Here is a 25,639-nt window from a genome sequence, read left to right as displayed (position 1 = left end):
CCACCATAACATCTACAAACAAATGCAATCTAAGGGTCATGCTGCTCAATGCTAGAAGTCTAAATCTCAAAATGCACTCAACTGAAGCACTCCTTAAAATGGCGAACATCAACATTTGTGTTGTAACAGAGACCTGTTTCAAGTCAGCAGAAAGCACCTCTGCACTACCAGGCTATAAGTCATTCCACACCTTTTGGCCACAGAACTTGGACCGAAGCTCTGAAGGCTGTGGTGTTTCCATATTCATAAAGGATGTGCACACCTCCAGACTGGTAGCCCAACATAACGCATCAGAGATACTTCAGGTGCTGCTAACATTGGGCAAAACAGCAATTCAGGTCGTAGCCTGCTATTGGTCCCAACCATGTCCCAAGACTCACACTCCACATTCCTAAGCAACATGGAGAATATTAGGGTCCAACCTAACACTCTTATACTGAGCAACTTCAACTACCCCTCCATTAACTGGGAAAACTGCTCATTTACCAATACCCTTGCCCAACAATTCCTGGAATTCATTAATTCCAATACCCTGGACCAGCTCATTCCTACCCCCACTAGAGGTAGCAACATCCTTGACCTAGTCATTAGTAACATGAGCAAATGTTGCTGTACACCAATAGTCAACTCCTTCCTGGTTAGATCTGACCACAAACTAATAACCTTGGAAATCCACATCCCCCACCCGCAAAGGTAACCACCATGAAAAACTTCCCCAAAGTTAACTTTGGGCTCCTAAAAACAGAGGTGGCTAACTTCACGGCACCCACGCAAATGGAGAATAGTTGCTTGACCACCGAATCATACATCAAAACACTGTATGAACACATACACAAATGCATTGATCTCCCCATTCCCAATAGAACCAAGAAGCTCTCTTCCAAAAAATGAAAGCCAATCTGGTGGTCACCTGTCATAAACAAACTCTACAACAGAAGGAGGAAACTGATGTGGAATAAGGTGAAGTCCCAAGACTGGAAAAACTCCCTTATCAGTCTCAACAAAAAGTTGAGATCCCTCATCAAATCCTCTAAATCTAGCTATGAAAACAGAATTACAGCAGATAATAAAGACAACCATAAGGCCTTCTATAGATATGCAAAGAATCTCCATGGCAATACCAGATTTGCTCTGAGCTACTGCACAATGGTTCCTCCTATACTGAGCTAACAGGTATTGCCAATATACTGGCCAACAGATTCAGTGCCAACTTTACCCCTCTCTCCCCCAAAAAATCAGTCACAATACCAGTAAATTGCCAGGCACCCAGTATTACTGCTGCACAGGTTAAAACAGCACTGTCCAAGGCCAAGAATACAGCTTCTATGGGACCTGACAATATCCCTGGCTGTGTTCTACATGAACTACAGATTGAACTGGCACCTAATCTGTGTGTCTTGCTCAATCACAGCCTTACCTCAGGCTTTGTCTCTACTGAATGGTGCACTGCTACAGACATTCCTCTCCACAAAGGAGGAGTGACTACTAACCCTGCAACTATTGCTCCATTAGCTTGATGAGTCTGGTATGCAAAGCTATGGAACACATCATCATGGACCTAATAAACAAAAATATAGGGAATCTCCAAACTCTGGATCCCCCACAGTTTGGCTTTGTGAAGGCTAGATCATGCCTGATCAACTTGGTCGACTTATTTGAGTCAGTCACCAGAGCTGTCGATGAAGGTAAGGTGGTTCATGCAGCCTACCTTGATCTGGCCAAGGCCTTTGATACCATTATCCATTCAGGAATCAAAGAAAAACTCACTAAGCCTGGCATAAACCCCTATATCACTAGGTGGGTTGCAAACTGGCTCATGGATAGACCCCACAGTGTTAAGGTCAGACTGCTGACCAATCACGAGTGGAATCACACAGGGTTCAGTACTGGGTCCTCTCCTGTTTTCTATCTCCTTCTCTGAAGTCTCTCTCTACTCTTCCCTTATTAGACCAATTATCGAGTATAATGCCTCATTTGGCATGTAGCTCACTAGACACCTGCAATAGCTGGAGAGGCCACAGAAGTACCTCATGAAGAATATCCTAGGCATTAAACACACGTCCTACACAGACAGGCTCACAAGACTCCAGCTATTTTCTGTCTCATATCACCTACTTAGAGGTGATCTCTGCTTGACTTACAGTGCCATATCTGACCCAGCTCTGTTAAAAGTACTACATCTAAAGAAATCCCAGTCCCTCCTTACCACATGCTCCAGGGACCTCAACCTCATTACCACAGTCAACAGAACATGCTGGAGGGACAGCTACCTCATCCAGAGACTGCCCATGCTCTGGAATAGACTTCCCACACATGTCAAGCAGAGCACCTTACTGTCCCTCAATGGAAATCTTAATGAGTGGATGGGTAATACAAAGTTCAAAGCAAAAAAACAATAAAGTTTTAATATAAAAGAACAAAGCTTTCAGACATAAATGTCCTTCATCAGTGTTTTAAAAAACAGTTGAATTCAACCATCATTAAATACAAATTTAAAAATAATCACATGACACAGCCACCCTATTTGCATAAGATATCAATTATATCAGCAGTTTTCACAATTCATATTTAAAAAGGCATTCTCACAAATGCATCAAAATGCATTTAATAATAACTATCATAAATCATTAAATGTAGTGTTAGAATAATAAATATGTATATATAACAAATAACATATATATAAAAATGATAGTGCATATACATACATATATATATATATATATATATATATATATATATATATATATATAGATATATAGATATATATATATATATATATATATATATATTAGAATAAACCTAACTACAGGCCAATTAAAAAAAATGTTATCAGTATTTAACATCAAGCAATCTTTTATTGCTTGATTCTTAATATAAGCATGTTTTTAAAGGTGTGGCTAAAAGCCTATACCTAAGAGCTAGTAGATTGAATACAAAATTAGATTTATGTATGGAGCAAATGAATGAAATGACTAATGATTTTGTAATGAGAGGTTATGATATTAATGAACTGATTTGTGCCAGAGATGATGTAATCTCACTTAGAGACAGTAAAGCAAGGCCATTTTTTTCACAATAATCTTGGGACACATATTGCCAGGGTGTACCTGAAAAGTCACAACCATTAAGATACACTGTGACATACAGTAGAACCATTGAGGATATAGAGTGTATTATCAGGGAAAACTGGGACACACTTAAAACTATCCAAGGATGTGAAATATGGTTACTTAATGCACCTTCGTTTAGCTACAAACATTATAACACTTTGAAACAGCGTTTATGTTACAAAGATTTCTCTTTAAATAAACAGAAAGTTACTGAATTTAAAAAGAAAGAGACCATTCCATGCCATAATTGTTCCTGCTGTGTTAATATATGTCAACTGAATGAATTTATACATCCCTCTAATAAAAGAAAATATATATTTAATTGTATGGCAACATGTAAGACTACTATGATTGTTTATTTAGCAACCTGTACCATCTGCCCAGCATTCTACATAGGTAAATATTCTAGAAGGCTATGAGATAGAATTCTAGAGCATAAATCCAATATACGTAAGAAAGTTGAGACTAATTCCCTGTCACAACATGTACAAGAACAGGGCATCTCTCATCAGTTTGCATTTAGAGTCATTGAGCACTTAAAACCTAGCCTAAGACATAGTGATATTATTAATAGACTCGATGTAAAGGAGTATGAATGGATTGTTCGTATGCAGGCAGATACGCATCCAGGGTTGAATAAACAGGTTACGCTGAAACCAATATTAAGAATCAAGCAACAAAAAAATTGCTTGATGTTATATACTGATATAAAAAATTTTAATTGGCCTGTAGTTAGGTTTGCTCTAATATATATATATATATATATATATATATATATATATATATATATATATGTGTGTGTGTGTGTGCACTGTCATCATATATATATATATATATATATATATATATATATATATATATATATATATATATATATATATATATATATGTTATTTGTTATATATATGTATTTATTATTCTTAAACTATACATTTCATGATTTATGATAGTTATTATTAAATGTGTTTTGATGCATTTGTGAGGATGCCTTTTTAAATATGAATTGTGAAGACTGCTGATATAATTGCTATCGTATGCTAATAGGTGGCTGTGTCATGTGATTATTTTAAAATTTGTATTTAATGATGGTTGAATTCAACTGTTTTTTAAAACACTGATGAAGGACTTTTATGTCTGAAAGCTTTGTTCTTTTATATTAAAACGTTACTGCGCTTGTGGATTAGTGACTTCGTTTTTTTGCTTTGAACTGTCTTTCCCACTTTCCACTTAACCAGCTTGCTTGCTTTGGACTTTTTATAATAGAAAGTTCACCCCAGGGATCACTTCAGTGGCTCTACTTGATAGAGGCACTGGGAACTAATGTTGAGTGGCACAATGTCAGGGCACGTCTATGGGCTAGACGTGTAAAGGCTCCAGAGCCATTAGCCTAGTACACACCTATGAACTTATAATATGTTGATTTGCTTGACAAAGGAGTCTGCTATTTCTCCAGAATCATTCAGTTGACAGCCGTTAGGACTATATGTTTTATGGACAAATCCATGCACTTTAGTAAAGTTTTGGAATTCCATGGATACCATTGGAGTTCCTTTATTGGTGGATATCCCTCACCTTGAGAACATTGTCTCAAACCAAAATATCACTTGTGAACTAGTAATTATGAGGAGCTTGCTTATTTATCTGGCAATTGCCACAGAGGGTTAAGGCTATGAGCTGTAGTTTCAGTGGTACAGGGTTTGAGTCCTTCAGCCCTCTTTTGCCTGCTATGTGAACTTGAGCAAGTCACTTAATCAGACATTGTTCTAGGGTTGCCCAAGAAAAGGAATTGTGTGTGCAGTGGGCCTGGCTAATTAACAAATGGATTCTGCTATTATTTAGTGCCTATGGATTAACAGTCTACTACAGCCAAATAATTTCTTCCATCATATTTGTACAAGTCAATTGCAATTTTGGGCATATCCTTTAGTTTCTTAGTTTCATAGTTTCTGGTAACCTCAGTAAAGGTCAAGGGCCATCATAATGCATACTGTGGGGTCATTGATTGGGCTTTCAAACCAAATAAAGTATCTAAAGACTTCATCAGGTTTATTTCCTTACTTGCAATTGCAAGCTGTTGCATAATCTCACAATACTTTGGGCGATAAAACTTTTGTTGAAAGTTGTTCTGTATTATGCTGTTTGAAAATTATAATTTGCCCTGCAACAAGTTTACTCTGATAACAACAACACAGAAATGAACAAAAGTTGGTTTCTTCTATATTGTTACCTCTTTTAGCAACAGTGTAGTTATAAGAGATTCTCACCTCTGACTGGCTTATGTTCTGTATAGAGATGAGGCATTATCTCCTGTCTTAGAAATATCTGTAGTTGTTTGACCACAACACTGACTTTTTTGCCCTTTACCTCTGTACTTTGTCAATCCTTTATGAGCCTTGGGAATTTGTCTGAGGATTTCTGGTGTTTGTGAATCTTTCTTTGAAAAATGTATACATTTGATCATTTCCTCTGTGTCTACTTAATAGGCCATCCAGTTTTTAAGATACTCAATGATCATTTGTAGATCTGTGTCTTGTTTGGAACCCTCTTTGAGAATGTCCTTTTTGCTTGTATTCCTAATTTGGTTCAGCATGACACTTTGCATCAGATACAACTGTGTCTGTCACAAGACTTCAAGATAAGCTATTGGCCACAACTAGTTCTTTTCATGGCACATGCATAGATTTTATATAGAAATGTTTATGTGTAAAAGTATCTACAAGCACTGCACCTATTAGGAAAAATACAGACAGTTAGAAGAACAAGAAAAATAAATGATCAGCAAAGCAAGGCATCCCAGGGTCAGTACAATTTTTATTATTCCTTGACTAGCTAATTTGGCTGATTGACTGACTGACTGGTCATGTATCTGACTGACAAAATAAACCAATGAGTACAGGACTTTTATACAGTTCTTGACAAATGCAGTCCTGCCTCTTCAGATATACATTGTGTCCTCAGTTGGTCATGCAACTATTACAATTTATTTTAAAAGTGCTGTTATAGCAGACTATTTTTGTAGAATTGTTATACAACAGGTTTTCCTTTTTTGTCACAAGTAAAGAGTAATAATTTCTTGCTTCAGCTTGCTTTGTCATCATATAGTCTTACTGCTTAACTGTCTTATCATAAAATTTCTAATGAGAAAGAGTATTTATTATTGTTACAGCTGCAGTTTACATTATTGCTATTGTTGAATAATTTAGAATTAATGAAAATTTGCAACATTCAAAGTAATACAAAAGCTTAATAAAAACTTCATATAAAGTCTGCAGCATGTATATGCAAGGCACAACTGCTCCTGTCATTCATTCTATAGATAATGTATGAAATAGAATAATATACATTTCCTGATTTTTTGATGTTTATGACATATATGTACATTTTACAAATCATGTATTTTACATTAATTTCATTCTTTACACATATAATTTAGGAATGTTTTGATAGAAATAGAAAAGTATTGATTAATATAGCAATAACCCACGCCTGGGTGTGGGTAATGCTAAATTTACCCACGGTTGGCGTGGTTTGGTCAGCCCGAGGGACCAAACAAAGCCAACCGTGAGTAAATTTAGCATTACCCACACCCAGAAGTGGGTTATTGCTATTATACCATGACATTATTTAAGAAAAGAAACTGTTACTTTTCCTAAATAATGGCATAGTATAATGCCTGTTTACTGCCCTTCCGCAGATGTCTGGCATCCGCGGCAGTTCTGATGTACTGCGCGCCTGCGCAGTACATCAGAGTTGAGCAAAAGCAACGGAGAAAGCAAGATCTCCGTTGCTTTTTTTTAGTGTCTCACTATGTTAAATGAGTTTAACATACAGTTTTAAAATAAGCAACGGACATCTCTGTTGCTTATTTTAAAACTGTCTCGCTATGTTAAACTCATTTAACATAGCGAGACACTAAAAAAGCAACGGGGATCTTGCTTTCTCCGTTTTAACACTGTCTCGCTATGTTAAATGGGTTTAACATAGCGAGACTGCTTTAAAATAAGCAACGGAGATCTCTGTTGCTTATTTTAAAGCTGTCTCGCTATGTTAAACCCATTTAACATAGCGAGACAGTGTTTTAAAAAAACTAGTTATACTAATGGAAAAAAGTCCGGGCGACCGGACCTTTTTCCATTAGTATAACTCGATTTACAACGGGCACGCTGGCCAATCAGCGTGCACATTTTGGGGGGGGTCATGGTATAATACATGTTTTATACAACTTCTAATACAAGAGGCATCTCTGATGTTGCAATACATCAGTGTGTGTCAGTGTGTGACCCTTGTTTCAGGCTGCTGTGAACTTTCCATCCTATTTTTTCCTAACAAGTAGCTGAGCTAACAATTCTAAAAAAACCCTGTGAAGTCTTATAGCTAACTTGTATCTGTTACCTGACATTAGATGAATTATTTTCAACATAAATATTTGATTATAATAATAATTATGCCTTGATAAAGAGATGATATATTCATAAGCACTATCTTATCTTGGCTGATGCTCTTTTAGCCAGGCATTGTATTTCCATGCAGCTTTGCATTATTTTATGTTACTGGCCTTCACATAAAAGATTGTTCACATATGCTGCTCAGAAAAGATTTCTGTAAGCTGGTGTCCCAACATTGCTTGAGATCCCAATGCTATAACAGTTCCCCTTGAACAGACATGAGAACTCATGTTTGTTGATTTTGTTTAATGCATATTAACAAGCTTCATTAGTTCAGAGCACTTCATATATCACACAATGTCTTGGACCTGATGCCTTTGGTCCACTGTCAAAACCTGTACTGCTTGCTGTCTTACACATTCGATTCCACACTTGATGACAACAATTACTAGTCTTATACATCCTAAAATGCCAACTATGACCAGTATAAGCTGCTTTATTTTCCTCCCCAGCTACTGATAGAACCACTCAGCCAAGAGAACCATGTTTCTTTTTCTATTTGCGCTTTTTGAGCAACTTCCTCAATTATTTTGAGGTGACTCCTGATTTCAGGTTCATTATCAGGAATATAAATACAATATTCCTCTCTTAACAATGCAAAAAATTTAATGCCATGTGGTTCTGTAAGACCACAGTTTTTATGACAGTCATTAATATGGTAACTTTTAATTCCTCTAATAGACCTGCCAGTTTTTTTTTTTAATTTCCAAAATAGCTTTTCCTGCTCCATAGAACGGAAAGATTGATGCTTCTGCAAGGACATTATTTCATACATTATTTTTTACTATGTTAATGTGTCTTTTTAATCTAACATTTCTAATATTAGAATTAGGCAATGTAGCAGTATGTCTAATGGATGGGATTACATGTCCCGACTAACACAACCCATTTTAATTCTCAAGAAGCCATTTGTAGGCTTTTTCTACCACATATGTAATATATGCCTGCTTAAACTGGAATTATTTATGTAATACAGTGGTCTAGCTTTCATAAATGTCCAGCAAGTTAAAAATGTTCAAAACATTGCTCACTGACATTTTGGGTAGCAAAAACAATACTACAAGGACTTTTCCCAAGAAATGGGTGATTACTTGTTCCTTCTCCTTGTAAACAAACTTCAACAGTTACATTTGTATGGACAAGCCTCAAGAAAGGATGTGTCTTTGGGAAAGAGGTATTTCTTGGAACCCAGTCTTGATTTGTAAGGCTCAACATTTCCAGAAGGGTAAACGGAATAGGTCGTAATGGAATTCCATTGTTTGCATCTTGTGGTATCTCAGCACAGATCCAACATTGTTTAGCATTCAAGGTTTCTGAGTACATTTGCAGTGATTTGGTAAAGGTATTGAAATTTATCTTTCCTTGTATGGATGAGTAAAAACTTGTCAGGATCACGATTAATATCAGAGATTTTCATAATTTGTTATTTTCTGGAAAAGAAAATAATCGTGTTCTTATTAGTTGAATCTGATATTATGTCCCATTTATATCAGTTATTACATTTATAAGTTATTCAGTTTTCTCCCCTCCATTTTAATCTTTTAACATGATCTTTATGAATCCAACCATTTTTGGTGGCTGATTTTTATATGGCTGGATTTGTACAGCCACTAACCCCACTTTGGTAACAATGTAGGGTCCTATCCATTTTGAATCCCATTTACTTGTTTCCAAACTGGTGGACCATTACAAGATCTCCTTGTTCCAACTGTACCTCCCTTGATTACCAAATCTCATTTTGTTTACAGAGTTCTAGATTATGGGCTTATCCAGCTTCCCAGACTCTCCCTTTTGCACAACTGATTTGGTCTTGGAGCTGGTCCCATAATTTTGTTTCTTCTAATGGTATCCTATAAGGGCTTTTTCCTGCTTGTAAATTCATAGGTCAACCCGTCATTAGTTCATGTGGAGTTAGCCCACATCCCTGTGGAGAATTTCGCATCTTAATCAAAATGTTGGGTAAATGTTTTACCCAATGATTCCCATACTCAGAAATCATTTTCTTTAATCCTTCCTTCAGAGTTCTATTAGCTGTTTTGACTTTTCTAGAACTCTGAGGATGGTAAGGAGTATAAAACCTTTGCTTGATTCCCCAAGTTTTACACATTTCTTTTGTCACTTTTCCAGTAAAGTGAGTCCCTTGATCACTATGTATTTCTCGGGGCACTCCCCATGTTGGAGTGATCCTTTCACTTATTATTCTTACTGCTGAGTTTGCATCTTTTTTTTTGTTGGATGAGCTTCCACCCATCCAGTATATTCATCTTTTAATGTAAGTAAGAAACAAAACCCTCCTGGTGCTGTTGGAAGAGGTCCTACAAAATCCATTTGTACCCTTTCCCAGGATCCCAATGCTTGTGGGAGCCTATATTCTTTTCTCCTATTTCGTTTTCCCACATTGTGCATGGCATATGTGACAAATCTTTCTACATGATTTTGGATGTTTGTTGTCTTTCCTTCCCATTTAAATCTAGAACTAACAATTTTTGTAGTCTTTCCCTTCCTGGATGACCTAGGAAATTATGATAATAAGTTAACAACATTTTTCCTTTTTCAGGCTCAGTTGTTTGTACCCAATGTAAAGGACCATTTTTGAATTCTCCTGGTACCAACCAAGGTTCTGAAAATCTAACCCATTTCCATTCACTTCCTTGTATTATTTGAAATTCTTCTATTTTCTCTTTCTTAATGATGTTTGGCTGTCCTCTTAGAATTTTGACTGAGCTTCCTAACTGCTGATTATCTTTGTTTTTGTATTTAAGGTCATATGAGCACATTGTTCAAATTCAGGACCCCATAGCAGTTTAATTTCATGTGTTCCTATCACTGTTAATCCACATACAGCAGGTGTTATGATGATCCCATCACACTGGATTTGGGTAATTGTATCTACCTCACTTTCCACTCTATGTTCATACTCTGTACACTAATCTTTACAAAAGTAAGCTGTACAATGTAAAGGTAAAGAATTTAGAGGTAAGTCCATTTGTATTTGGCACTTACACAAAATATTTTGTACCATTTCCCTTAGTTGTTTTTCTTCCATGTCATTTGTTTCTCATGCCCAGTATTGAGGAAACTTGTGTATTTAATATGTTTCTTTGGAGTCAAGAGCCCCTTCTTTTGCCAGCTGATTTATTAGCCTGTTTACTTCATTTTTGGTGTGAGCTTTGACCTTATTTATACTCACTGCAGAGGGATTGTCATCTATTATCAAATTCCAACTTTCTGTCAACACTTCCTGATGACTGATTGGTTTACCATCAGCTGTAATCAAACTTCTCCTAGCCCAAATGGGAAGAAATGATGTTAAGACTCGGATTACATATTCACTGTCTGTATAAATGTTTACAGGTATGGGCAATAACAAGGCTTGTTTAACTGCTTCTAGTTCAGCTCTTTGTGCTGAGCATCCCCCCTGGGAGACCACCCTTTTGTGTTCTTTGGCCTCTGCATTGTATATTGCCCATCCTGTCACAAAACACCCTCTTTCAGAGCTCCAGAATCTGGATCCATCTGTATACAATTCTGACGCTCCTGCAATAGTTTGAGTGCCCACCCTTAAGTGTTCTTCTTCATTTTCCAAGCCAGGACACTCATGGGATTCCCCTTGGTAATTAAACAGTTCTTGTAAAAACTTAATCCGAGGGATTTCTGCTCTGATTCCTCCTTCCTGACTTTCAAGACTTGCAGTGATTCTACCAAGTCATGCATTATTCATGCCCTTTGGATTTCCTTCTAACATGCATTTCACTGGAGCATGTTTGGTCTGTAGCACAATTGGAGAGCCCTGAATCATATGGCATGTTACTTCAGTACACCATTCTGCTATGATGGCTTGCTTCTCACATTCTTTCATTCCTTTCTCAGCTGGACTCATAGCTAGGGAATAATAACCCAAAACCTGATAATGAGATCCTCTTTTTTGCAAACTATGGCCATCATAGTTAGACCATTGTGTCTAAACTGTATGATGAACTCTTTATCTCTTTCTGGGACACCCAAAGCAGGTGCAGAAATGAGTTCTTCCTTGACCTTAGAGAAAGCTGCTAGTGACTCATCATTCTAGTTGAGAAGTTCATCTCCCTTTTTGTTTCATTTAAGCATATTAGTCAAGGGTTTTGCTTTTCCTGTATAATCTGGTATCCATTCCCTTGAGAATCCAAAGATTCCTAGGGCTTGCCTTAACCCTGTGACAGTAACTGGAATTGTAACTGTCTGATTAGTTGCTTTTTGTCTTCACTAATGCTTCTTTGTCTTGCTGATACCGTGACACCAAAGAAGGTAATGGAATCTTTCATAAACTGACTCTTTTTAGGGTTCAGTTTTAATCCTGATTGTCTTATTGCTTGGAAAATTTCTGCTAGTCCATTTAAGCGCTGCCTTTCAGTTTCTGTTCCTATGAGTATGTCACCCACATATTGAATAATAGAAGGTCTACATTCTAGTGGTTTTAGTATTTTCTGCATTACATGATGAAAAACCATTGGAGCATTATGAAAGCCCTGAGGCATTCTTGTCCAAGTATATTGTTGGCCTTCTACAGTAAAAGTAAATTTCCATTGTGAGTCTTTATCTAGAGTAATACTCCAGAAACCATTACTCACATCTAATGTGGAGAACATTTTCATTTTTTCCTGAATTTGAGCAATAAGATCAGGCATGCTTCCTACTATTGGCAAAAAACTTCCATCTGGCTTCTGTACAGGCCAGTATGGACTGTTAGCCAGTGAATTAACTTTTCTCACTACCCCTTGAGCTTCTAAAGCTTTTACAGTATTTAGTATTGCCTGTTCTGCCTCTTTCTTTACTGGGTATTGTTTTATAGGTTTCTTGGGACTGCCTCTTTCTGTAAGAATAAAGTCAGGGACTTGTCCACAATCATTCCTATGTTTGGCAAAAATATCCTGATAGCAATAAATTAGCTGAGCCAACTCTTGCTTTGGTGTTTTTAATAACTCAACTAAATCATACTGTCCTGGGTCTTTGACACTGTCTTTGCATAATGCTTCAGGTATGATTATTTTTTCATTTAATAGTCCCTTAATCAATTCTCTATTACACAGATCTATAATGTAACCTCTTTGTTTTAAGATATCATTTCCAATTATGTTTTATAGATGAGGACCTGATACCCATGCATTCTGGAAGGTGTCTTCCCCTATCTTTGTTTCTACAGGGAGACTTACTTGAGCTTGAGAGATTTTTCCTCCCAATCCTTGCAAATTTATAGTTCTTGTTCCTGGGAATGTTCTTGTAGTAATACTAACTGTGGCCCCTGTGTCTATTAAATACTTATCTAAGTGGTCTCTTACCCAAATCTGAGCATGTGGCCTTGGTGTTCTTTTTCTTAATAAAGCTGTTAGTTCATATGTTGTCTCTTTTACCTGTCTGTCTGATTCTTTTACACTTTCCTGTAAGTGGAAACATATATTTTTTACAAAGCTTCCATAGCCCTGTGTTGTTTTAATGTACACAAAAAACTGATGTAAGAGAGCTGGAATGAATGTTTTCTTAACAAAATCTGTTTTATTTTGATTTGGTTTTCCCTACTCTGTAAACTAATAAATCAAGGAAGGCAGTTTATAAATAGGATTTGCTTCTGATTGACCCATTCATGAATAATATCTAATAAAAAAATGTGTATCCCCTGTCTCTGAATTATCACCACCATCTGCTTGCTTGGTTTATAACTTCTTCAAATCTGGGAAAATGAGGAGATAAAATTAACCTTGATGCCTTAGCTTTCTCTGAGGTATTTTTAAAATCTGACATATCTATTCCTTCAGAGAATGAAACAAAACTGTCAGATTTTTCTTGAGACCTTTCCTCAGTAACACTTTCAGATTTCTCTTGAGACTTTTTTTTATATGGTTTAGTAAATCTTTATAAATATCTGTTTCTAGATCTGGTTACAGGTACTTTTTCTGGTATACAATCCTGGTTTAAGTCTCTAATACTGTTACTTTTAAAATTCAGCTTCTCAGGTCTAATAGTTTCTGGTTGCAGTAACATCTGTGATGCTTTAGCCCTACCACATTTAAAAATCTTATTACCATGCAAATTCCTTTAACTGCATGCCTCATAAATTACAGATTACACATGTAACTATAGGAGAACAAAACTTTAGTACATTCTACAAACAACAGAAAGACTAGAATCTCACCCTATTTTGGCAGTGTGGAAATCCTTTCTTGGGAGTTAGCTGCGCAGACTTTCTTTTCACCTTCCTTTTCCTGTGGATGAGACTCCACAGAGGAAAACTGATCCAATGTTTTGGATTCTTTTTGTTTTTCCTTTACTTCATGGAGGAAAACTGATCCAACCTTTTGGATTCTTTTTGTTCTACCTTCACCCACTGACTTTTAATAGCCAAGAACTTTCTGCAATATTTCAAGTTTACTTCAGCTTTCCAACCTCTGCACTTTCTGCTTTGCTTCCTCCTGGGTTTCAGCAACAAAACTGTAAAAGTATCTACAAGCACTGCACCTATGAGGAAAAAATGCAGGCAGTTAGAAGAACAATAAAAATAAATGATCAGCAAAGCAAGGTATCTCGAGGTCAGTACAGTTTTTTATTATTCCTTGACTAGCTAATTTGGCTGATTGACTGAATGACTGATCATGTATCTGACTGACAAAATACACCAATGAGCACATGACTTTGATACAGTTCTTGACAAATTCAGTCCTGCCTCTTTAGATATACATTGTGCCCTATGTTGGTCATGCAAAGTGTCCTAAGTTGGTCATGCAATTATTGCAAGTTATTTTAAAAGTGCTGTTATAGCAGACTATTTTTATAGAATTGCTATACAACAGGTTTTCCTTTTTTTCCCCCAAGTACAAAATAATCAGTTCTTGCTTCAGCTTGCTTTCTCATCATATGTTCTTACTGCTTAATTGTCTTATAACATGTCTAATGAGAAAGAATATTTATTATTGTTACAGCTGCAGTTTACATTATTGCTACTGTTGAATAATTCAGAATTAATGAAAATTTGCAACTTACAAATTAATACAAAAGCTTAATAATAACTTCATTTAAAGTCTGCAACATGTATATGCAAGGTACAACTGCTCCTGTCATTCATTCTATAGATAATGTATGAAATAGAATAATATACATTTCCTGATTCTTTGATGTTTATGGCATATATGTACATTTTACAAATCATCCATTTTACATTATTTGCATTCTTTACACATATAGTTTAGGAATGTTTTGATAGAAATAGAAAAGTATTGATTAATACATGTTTTATACAACTTCTAATAGAAGAGCCATCCCTGCTGTTACAATACATCAGTGTGCGTCAGTGTGTGACCCTTGTTTCAGGCTGCTGTGACCTTTCCATTCTGTTTTTTCCTAACAAGTAGCTGAGCTAACAATTCTAAAAAAAAAAAAAACCCAGCAAAGTCTTATAGCTAACTTGCATCATTTTCTGATATTTGATTGTTAGAGGAATTATTTTCAACATAAATATTTGCTTATATTAATAATTATGCCTTGATAAAAAGAGGAATTATTCATAAGCACTATCTTATCTTGGCTGATGCTCTTTTAGCCAGGCATTGTATTTCCACGGAGCTTTGCGTTATTTTATGTCACTGGCCTTCACATAAAAGATTGTTCACACATGCTGCTCAGAGAAGATTTCTGTAAGCTTGTGTCCCAATATTGCTTGAGATCCCAATGCTATAACATTATGTTTCTTTAGCAGTCTTTAAAAGTTAGTTATAGGAAATAGGTTTTACAGTACGTAAAGTTGGAAATAGTTAATTCCTTTTGAGTAGCTGCAGAATTATTCACATCACCATACTTATGTTATTTTTTTATGTTTTGTGACTAACTCCCCTCCATATCCATTAGCTCTTTATAAAAGAAAGCAAATGACCTGGATTTGCCTTCATCCAAGTTCATGAAAGTTTCACTCACAGTAGGTTTAGTGATATCACAATACTTTTATCACTGGTGCAGACATTAACCTAAAGGTCACCTTTTTTGAATGCCTGGTCTTGGGATTTTCCTCATGTCCCTGCAACATAATTTCTTAATATGTATTTTATAGGAAATAACATTGAGGGTCTATATTAGAACACTGAACATTCAAAATGTTGAGTGTTCTATTATCGAACCCTACCAATCAAAAATACCAAACATCAAATATTCAGAACAGCAAATTTTTTCATAGGGAAAAAAATGTGCTGTTCCAAAACACATACACACAACACAAGCACACCAAACAAATAGCAATCCACACACATAAACCTAAAATCTTACACCTAACCCTACACTAAACTATACACACACCACTAACTATCCACTTACCTTAATCCAAACCCTAACCCTAAGGTCCATCACTATCGCACATTCACCTCACCCACGCTCTAACCCTAACTCACCTAACCCGCCCTAACCCTCATGTCCACACAATCGCACACATACATAACCCACGCCCTAACCCTATCTCACCTAACCTACCCTAACCCTAATGTCCACACAATTGCATACATAACTAACCCGCACTCAATCACACACTTACCTAAACCCTACCCGTGACTTTCCAACAGAGCACTGAAAATACGAAAGCAACAGAAACAGACAACCAAAATCTTTCCCTAGGAAAGAATTCGGTTTTCTGCTTCTTCAATATTTTCAGCGTTCGCTGAAAATGGGTCGATATTAGAACACTTATCATATTAAATGTTCAGTGTTCTAATATAGACCCTAACATTGATTGGCAGTCAAATGTGACCAAGAAATTAGTCACGCCAAGCACTTATCACATTCAATATAATTTGTGGGACACTGTAAATCACATTTAGCCATGACTTTTCATGAATCTAACCTAATGCCATCATCACCAAGACAATAAAAAATATTGAATTTCAGTTTTGCTGAAGCAACAAGCTATGATTCTTTAATGGTTTAAAACACTCTCAAAGCTCTCTTTGAACACTTCCTTATCAGGCCAAAACACCATAATATCATGCATGCCATCTTAGTAATGTATTAATTTCACTTTGGAAAATTTCATTTGCAGACTTGGCTCCAAAACATAGACATATGAAACAGAATTGCCCACTGGAGCAATAAATGTAGTTTTCTTCTTGTTGCTTGTCTCTAGATGCATTTGCTAAACCACATTGAATGCATCTCATATGGTGAGCATCTTTGCCTCTACTAACCTTGGAGCTATATTTTCATAGGTTCATACGTGTTTAGTAGCCTAATGACCACAAGGGCCTTTTTAAGCCTAGCCATCCATCCCAAATCTCTGACAAGTTCTGATACCTTTGATAAGTGTAAGCATGTGCCTGGCTGGGAAATAAACCATTTACAGGTTACCTGTTTCCATTAGAGACATAGATGCCAAACCAGGGATGAATTTCCAGTTTCCCATCCAATTTTCCAAGTTGCACTTGAAGTGGGTTAGGGAGGAACTCTGCTTCAAATGGATGGGGAGCCTGTTCCATTGATGGGGTAGTCTATGGGATACATACCTATCTCTCCAGCTGGTCATATTTATATCACAGACAAGGTTTAAGTCTTTAGAATGGGTCATTCTGGTACTATTTGTTTTGAAGATATGCAGGAGGTCCATCAGAGTGCGGTCTGATAATGCCCTGTATGCCAGGCATAGATCTCACCTCAAAAGCCTTTAGGAGACAGAGTACAGGGATAGGGCCTTGAGGCAGTCTGCATATGACATATTACTTACACCCTGTATTCTTTTAGTAAGGAACCTATGTGGACCTTCCAGTTGTTGGATATGCCTGGTTAGGTACATACCAAAGGGGGCATTGTACTCAATGATAGGTCTGATGAATGCCATATACAGTGGAACACTGACTTATTTTGACTTAGATGCCATATCTTTGTTTATAAGTTGCACATCATAGAATGATTTCCTCACCATTGTAGACACATGATGATCAAAGGCTAGATTACTATCTATGTGTGTCCCTAAGTCCCGGACTACTGGGTCAACTCTAAGGGTATGTTGACCCAGTAGTCAGGAACTTAAGGACATGCACTGCAATTAGCAAGATAAGCACCTATACTGTTTCACTTAGTGTCTTTATATCAACACATACTTTGACTTTATCATTTTTCTCAATCACTGGCTATACAGACACATACCAATCTGTAGGATCAGTAACTTTGTTTATTAACTCAAGCACCTGCATTTTCAATAAGTCAGCTTCTACTCTGGAAGGAATAGGGAATGGTATTTTGCCGTATGTCATGACGGCATATGAGATACCACCTGGCTTTGATTTTATTTTAGTTGTCTCATTGTTAAGGAGTTCAACATGACTAAAGATATCTACTATTATGCCATCAATTCTGGCAATCAAATCCATTTTACAGGCCACAGTTCTCTAAGCATATTATTTACATGTAAAGGAAGACAATACATGTCATCTTCTCAGCACATTAAATTTGGAGAAAGCCAAAAATTATGGAGGCACAAAAGACCAAAAATAGAAAAATATTTTAAATATTATTCGTATAGCCTTAGAACATTGCTATAATAAAATTTCTTGCATTAATATGACATTTTTGTAGGGTATGAGGTATGAATCTCAATTGTCTGTCATTATTAGTGACTTCAGTCATCAATGATGGCAAGAAAACTATAAACGTTATGAGGAATAGACCAAAAATATGAGAGAAAAATCTGAGCATTTTGCAAAAATCTGGGCAGTTGAAAGGTATGGTCATTGCAAGTAATTTAAACTTTCATATAAGCTTTTCTACACGGTTACATATTTTATTTCGTTCAGAGCAAGTGTGTTTTTTGAGATGTTGCTTTAGTTACTATATAACATTATTGCAATGAATACCCCAATATTTTTACATGCCACTTTCCCTCTGAGTGTGGCATTACAATTACTGTGCCTGAAAATAAAGAAGAATTTACACTTTCTTCTGTCTTATTTTCTACTGCTGCTGCTTTTTTGCCCACTGAAGTATAACACCACCCATTTTGTTATACCTTCTGCACCCCGGATTTTGTGCTAAACATGGCTTGGGCTACGTGTGCACACCATTTCATTTGGTACAATTTTCCAGCTTGCACTCAGTCTTTGTCACTAACATTTTTGCTTTGTCTATTGCCATACTTTCTGACTTGCACAACAAAGAGTTTGTGCTAAACTTCACCCACTACTTTTCATACCATGAATATCAGCACTCCGCACTCAGATTTCAGAGCTTTATGATGTAAAACTGGGCTCTTAGTGCAGCTTTTGTGAAATTTACAGTCAGCAGGGCCTCTAACAATTATTCATATGTTCTGTCTGTTTTTAACAGCTATACATTCAGAGTATTCAGACATTTCAGATAAATGTCTCACAAATGTTTCAAGAAATGTACCATCACCTTGTACACACACAGTCATGCTCAGTACAATGGCTTCTATATTGTTTGGACAGATGTTCAAATGAGTGACCAGTCTGGTCAATGCGGAGGCAAGTACTATACTTTCACTTTCAGTTAAGTATAAATGTGGCAGAACACTACACAGATGCACATATCTTCTCCACGTTCAATCTCTCACTCTCCTCATGCATGATGGGAAAGAAGGTCTTCTTTCTGACTAGATAGATGCACTCAATCAATTGCTGACTTCAGACACCATCACAGTGGTTTGTCATTACCACAAATATTTTTGGTAACAGTTTCATTTTAGCTAATTTGTAAAATGGCTGGATGGTGGTATCTGGATAGCTTATAAAGCTGTTTTCAGGTGGACTCTTTAAACTCTGTAGATTGCCTTTTAAAATTAATGTAGTTCTATGAGGGAAGGCAAGTAATCAGGGTAAGTTAGTTTATTAACTTTTAAGATTGTTGTAAGGAGGTGGACATTAAGAAGTGTTGCCCTAATGTAGTGGCTGGAATGCTTGTTTAGGAAAGCTATCTACATATAAATCTGCATTATTGTTTTAATGATTTGTCTAAATTGTGCTGAGAAGTATTTTTTGAGCTAAAAATCTGACTACTTAGTGGATGGGAAGGAATTGGGGCTAGAATGGAGAATAGATTCACTAGATGTGGCTGTGCTTTTTGACAGACCAGCCAACCTTCCACATAGCAAATGGCAAATAATGCTATGCCCCACACAAACTCTGTACTATAGTATTTGACAGAGACTTTGAAAATAACCCTCTGTTAACTCTATCAAAAATTTTAAAGAAAAATGAAAAGGTAGCCAGTACTATCTTCCATTCTCAGTTATTAGTGTTACTAACGCACAGCATGAGTTAATGCACCTTAAATAAGACCACTTATGTCCTAAGATGCTACATGAAAATAATGTGGAACAGCCACTATTCAGTGTCATCCTGGGCTCAGACAAGAAGTAATAACATCACTGCTGGGAGACTGATAGTTCTAGCTGATACCGTTTTATGGCTCACATAAGTGTTTGCTAGGGTAACAACCACAAGAGCCTTTTTAAACCCAGCCATGCAGTGAGAAAATAATTCAAACTCAGTTTATGGGGACATAAAACAGGTATGACTGCAAAAGTGAGTGGGTTACATACTCTGAGATGTGCACAAATTCTGCTGGAGGTCATGAAATTCAAATTAAACTCTAAGAAAGGTAACTTTCACAATGTCCCTTATATATTGTTAAAGATGAGCAAAATCAGTGTTGCTGTTTTAGAGCTACATATCTGCTCAGTGTACACATCCACAGTTAGGGCAACAAATATAAACAGTGTTTTTGTTTTTGTATCATGAAACTGCTCAGCATTTGAACACAGCAATTACGACAACACTGAATTGGGGGGGGGGTGTACTTGAGTGTGGGATGCCAGTGCCTGAATTTGTAGACGTCAGTTTAGGGACAGGCTCTGATGCCTTAGCCCAAAAAACTAACTAACTAAATTAATTAATTATAAAAATGAATAAATAAATAAATAAATAAATATTGACTTGAAATTAAAGAATCCCTGTTGAAATTTTGGGGCTCACAATGCTGAGTTCCAACAGACAAAAAAAAAGTCAAAAGTCCAAGAGAAGAGAGAATCTTGAACTTCATTCTTCTTCTTTAAACTTCTTTTTTGTATGGGTCAAGCTCCCCTGTAGCACTTGATGTGGGGTGGCAAGCTCCCCAAATCCATTGGACTTATATAAACAAACTATGTGATTGCCATACCTCAGAGAAAAGGGAATAGTCCAGGAAATTACAATTTCTGACTTGATATACATAAGTCTGTTTTTTCATCTATTCAGTTTTCGTGTTTTGAGACTCGCTCAAGCAGGTCCTGATGTTTCAAATGGCTACCAAAACAAAAACCAAACTCCGTGTCATAAACTTCTACCACAGAAAATAAAAACACAAGTTTCTTTCTGAGGTGAAAAAGCCAAGACACCAATCCATTAAGGTTGTTAGCGCTTTTGTTCCTTTATTCACAATTCACAAAATGCAACTTCATCAGACAACACTACCTTGCTCACTTCCTATTTATATATAATTACATCTTTAAAATGCACCAATAAAATGTTTTTTTCATACATTCCAATTTTTCATTCGCTCTAAAAAAATTCCTTTTTCTTCTCATTAAATATGCAATTCTTATTCAAGCAATAAAAAAAACAATAAAAAACAAACAACACTGTTTTTAAATGTCAAGCCTTAATCTTTTCTATATATAGTCCTGCAACCCTATAATTACTTTTGTTCTCACTCTTAAACTGGTTCTGCTCTTAAATTCAGTAAACTACTGATGGATATCCTTTCATTTACACCAGGGAAACTCATTGCGGTTAATAAAACCTGCCAGTATGTTTCCCTGTATTCTAAGTAATTCGACCAGTTTCCTCCTCTCTCTTCTCTCCTCACTTTCTCCAAGACACAGACAAGGAGTTTCTTAAAGTTCTGACAGTCCTTACTGTGTCTACAAAGGGCACTCATCCTATCTTGTCTCCGTATTGCATAGGTATGCTGGTAAATCTTCTTCCTTAACTGATTCTCCATTTTTCCTATGTAAAAAGTGGAACGTCTGACACAGGGCCACATATATTACTCCCTTGCTGTTGCAGTCATAGTTCCATTGTTTTGGTATAACTCTCCTATACCCTTCAATGACCACCCTACATACATTACATTTGTTCATCTTCCCCATAGGTATTCTATCTTTCATTTTATTCCTCTTAAACATGTTCTTAATATTGGGCCCCCTTCGATGCACTATTTTTGCAGTCTGACCCAATTTTTCAGTGAACCCAAATGCCCCAAAAACACATTTCCAGTTACCAAAACAAATACCTCTAATTAGTCTTTCACTGTATTCAACATTTTAAAATAGATCTTTCCTGATAGAATAACAGAAAGCTAGGCAAAATGTTAAAATAATGCAAACGACATTCAATGTATTTTTTGTGCAGAAGACATATGATAAATGCAATATCATCTCTGGTTGTTAATCTATATATGTCTTGTAATACAATATAGAACAAACCATTGGCTTTTCATATATTCACCCATGATATGCAATATTTATCAATGAGGCATTAAATGTAATATCAAACTAAAAATGATGTTTCAGTCCACAGTCTGATTTTGACATCTGTACTGAAAATGCCTTTACAACTTAAAATGTGCATTTAAATAACACATCCAGAACAATAAAAGAATTATCGTGTGGAAGGGTGACAAGAGGTAAGGGTTGTAGAACAAGTATAGTCATGGTTTGTTCAGTTAAACTGACCCAAACAATGCCACAAAATGAAGCAAACCTCTGAATGGAAAACAGACCAGGAAGGGGAATGTTGCTGGAGTTAGAAGAAGAAGAAACATTGCAGTCTTGTGTGAGAGTACAGATCCATCAGTTGATGACCATGCTTCTTTAAAAACTAAATCAAGCTTCCTTCTTGGCAGATAAAATATTTTGTTCTGCATCACACAAGCCATACACTGCTGCAGTTGACAGAGCCTTGAAGAAAACCACCCAATCGGTTATCAAAGATGATATGGACAAAGTAAAATGTAACCAACTACTGCTTTCCCATTCTTTGTTTTTTGTGTCATTAAAGTAATTAATTTGTTTATTGGCCTTGAAAGATTTTGAAAACATGCTGGGAATGTACAGGATGAGAAAGCTGGACGACAGCTATGCAGTCTGTTGTCTTAAGTCCAGGTAACAAATAGCAAGAAAACTGGAGAGAGAGAGAAAATAGACTTTGCAGATGTTGTCAAGTACTGTCATGCACTGCTTTTATGATTCAGGAATACTGCCATACTAATATGATGTGAAAAAAAGCACAGAGAGAGTATGAACTCTTATGAAAATACTTACTAGTCTATTAATTTAATTAATATATTCATTCATTTGTTTGCCTATTTGTTTTATTTTCCTTGTTTGTTTGGTAACTGGGTGGCTGAACCTCTCCATTGATCTTTTTAGACACTTCTTAGGTATTTAACAGAAGAACTCTGTAAGTTAGAATTACTGATTATCATCTCATCAGCTTCACACACAGCACTGAATACTCTGATGTGAACAAGAGATCATTCTAAACAAGGCCAAGAAGACATTATCTGCAAATGATAGAGACAAAACCGTTTTGTCCCTAAAATGTATAATTTACAAACATCACTTAAACCTTGATATCCTGTTCATAAAAATTATGAACAAGAAAAAAGACAAGGCATACTGCTGATAAAGTCTTATAATCACATCAACAATGAGAACATGGTTCTGTCTTGTGAGATATGGAGACTCAAATGCACTCAGCTGTGACCTGGAACCCCTTATTATTGTAACACATTCCACGAGACAGTTTCCAATACTGATTCATATGCATTCTCAATGTACACTAAACAGATATAGACCAAACATGCAAACTTCTATGACCACCTTCTGATCCTATGGGTGTACCCATGGAAAGTTCACGGATAATAACTATTATTCACATAATCACAAAAATTAAAGTGTGAGTAGACTACATATTAATTGCCAGATAATGGTATTCTTCTTATTCTGGAATATCAAATTTAGCATATATAAGTAGCAGGGATACAGGGGTGCAGGGACCAAGACCCCTCTACAATATCAAATCATTTAAAACGTGTAGCAGCAAGTTTCAAAATTCATTTATATTGGAGGTGAATCATACTTTAATTTTTAAAGTGTAAAGACTTACACTATCAGATCTTACACTTATGATAGGGAGTCAAGTCTACAGCTCTCAGGAAAACTTCAGTGCTCTTATTCACTGCTTACTGAAAGGATACAAGGCCTAAACAACATGTCTGACATGAACCAACTCAAAGTACTGCCACTATACTTGGTAAATTACAGCCTGATAAGATGTGACCTGTGCCTGGCATGCAAGGCACTCTCCAAACCAGTGTTGAGAGATTTACTGAACATCAGCAGTAAAATGGAATCAGAAATACTCAGTCTAGAGACTTAAACCTCTTCTGAAAAATCAACAGAATGATTTGGAGGGACAGGTATATTTATTTACTTTATTTATTTTACATTTGTTGAGTGGGATAGTCTGACTGGATATATGTCCATTTTCATCAGAGACTAGGGGAGAAAAGCTCCAAACATACATACAGAAAAATAGATTAGTTCCAATATGCATATAATGCACAGTTAACAATCTCGAGTTCAGACAGCAAGATTATACATTTTCCCATGAATACTATTTTGAAGTAATAGACTAAGAAGTTAGAACACATCTAAGGTTTTAACAAAGAAAACGTTAGCACACACTAACAGAGAAGAAGTTAGTCAGGATTGAAACAAGGACATAACTAGTACGTTGTAAGATACTGCTTTAGACTCTTTTTAAATTGGCTTAGAGAGAGTTTTAGAGTAAGGTTAGCAGGAAGTGATTTCCAAATTTTACCAACAGAGTTGGCAAACAGAGAGGTTCCACTTGAGTTGTTGGTTATGGATGTTTGAACCAGTAGTTTTTCAGATGAACAAAGTGGCCTAGGATTACTATAGGGGTTGATACTTTTTAAAGAGAAGGAGTATTTTCGGGTTGGTTTAGAAATTTGTATGCCACTATAAGATGGCTGTACTGAAGTAGGCTATGCAGTTTAAGCTAACCAAGATTATTTAGGTTAAGACAGCGGTGTGTCCTACAGGGCATTCTGGTGGCAAATCTAGCAATGTGGTTATAGCTGCTAGATAGCTTATTAAATTCAGCTTTGTTCAGATTAGTGAGTAATGGGGAGGCATAAAGAAGGGTGGAGAGTAGATGAGAGCAGGCAATAGCAGTTCTAGCATGTGGAATTAGGAAAGGTTTAATCTTGTATAACGAGCCAAATTTTTTATTAATGATTTTAATAGTTTGGTTAACATGCAAATCAAATTTCAAGTTGTTGTCTACAATTACACCTAAAAGTTTTGTTTAGACCTCAGGGGAAATAATGGTGCCATTATTGGATTTTATGGAAAAGGATAGCGCAGCAGATTTATGAGTAGAGGAAAATAGTAGTAGCGTTGTTTTGTTAGGGTTTAAGATAAGACGCTGGTCCAAGAGCCGATTTTTAACAATATCTTGCAGAGAATACTGCTTCTCTGGAACAGAATCCCCATCCACATAAAACAAGGTTCATCCATATCCATAGTCAAGCGCAACTTGTACTTATGGATGGGAAACAGAAAACCAACCCCAGGACTCCCCCCTGTACTACTAATGGACAGAGCCAGCTTCTATGTGGTATTATCAACCATGGGAATAGATAAGGTCAGTATTTAACCAAATGGAATAGGTTAACTCAAACACAAAAAGGGAAATTGGCTAGGCTTAAAAAGGAATGAAATGGCATCTAGCCCAGCACTTACTTATTAACCTATAAACTTATATGGAGAATGATGGAGACAGTTGGAAAGGCATGACCTGGAATAATGCTTAACTGATTGAAACCTGAGTATTGACATTGGATTGGAATTTTGTATTGATCATGGATTGTTCATCACAAACATCATGTTTGAAAACCAGTTTGTTCAGAGGTGTACTTGACACCAGATAACCTTTGGACAAAGCTTGATGCCTGACTTTGCAATTGTGTCATCACGTGGTATGTAGTGGACATTTGGCA

The sequence above is a fragment of the Protopterus annectens genome, chromosome 1.part1, assembly GCF_019279795.1.
Source record: "Protopterus annectens isolate FY-2018-M chromosome 1.part1, PAN1.0, whole genome shotgun sequence".
Taxonomy (NCBI): domain Eukaryota; kingdom Metazoa; phylum Chordata; order Ceratodontiformes; family Protopteridae; genus Protopterus; species Protopterus annectens.
This window is presented reverse-complemented; position numbering follows the sequence as displayed.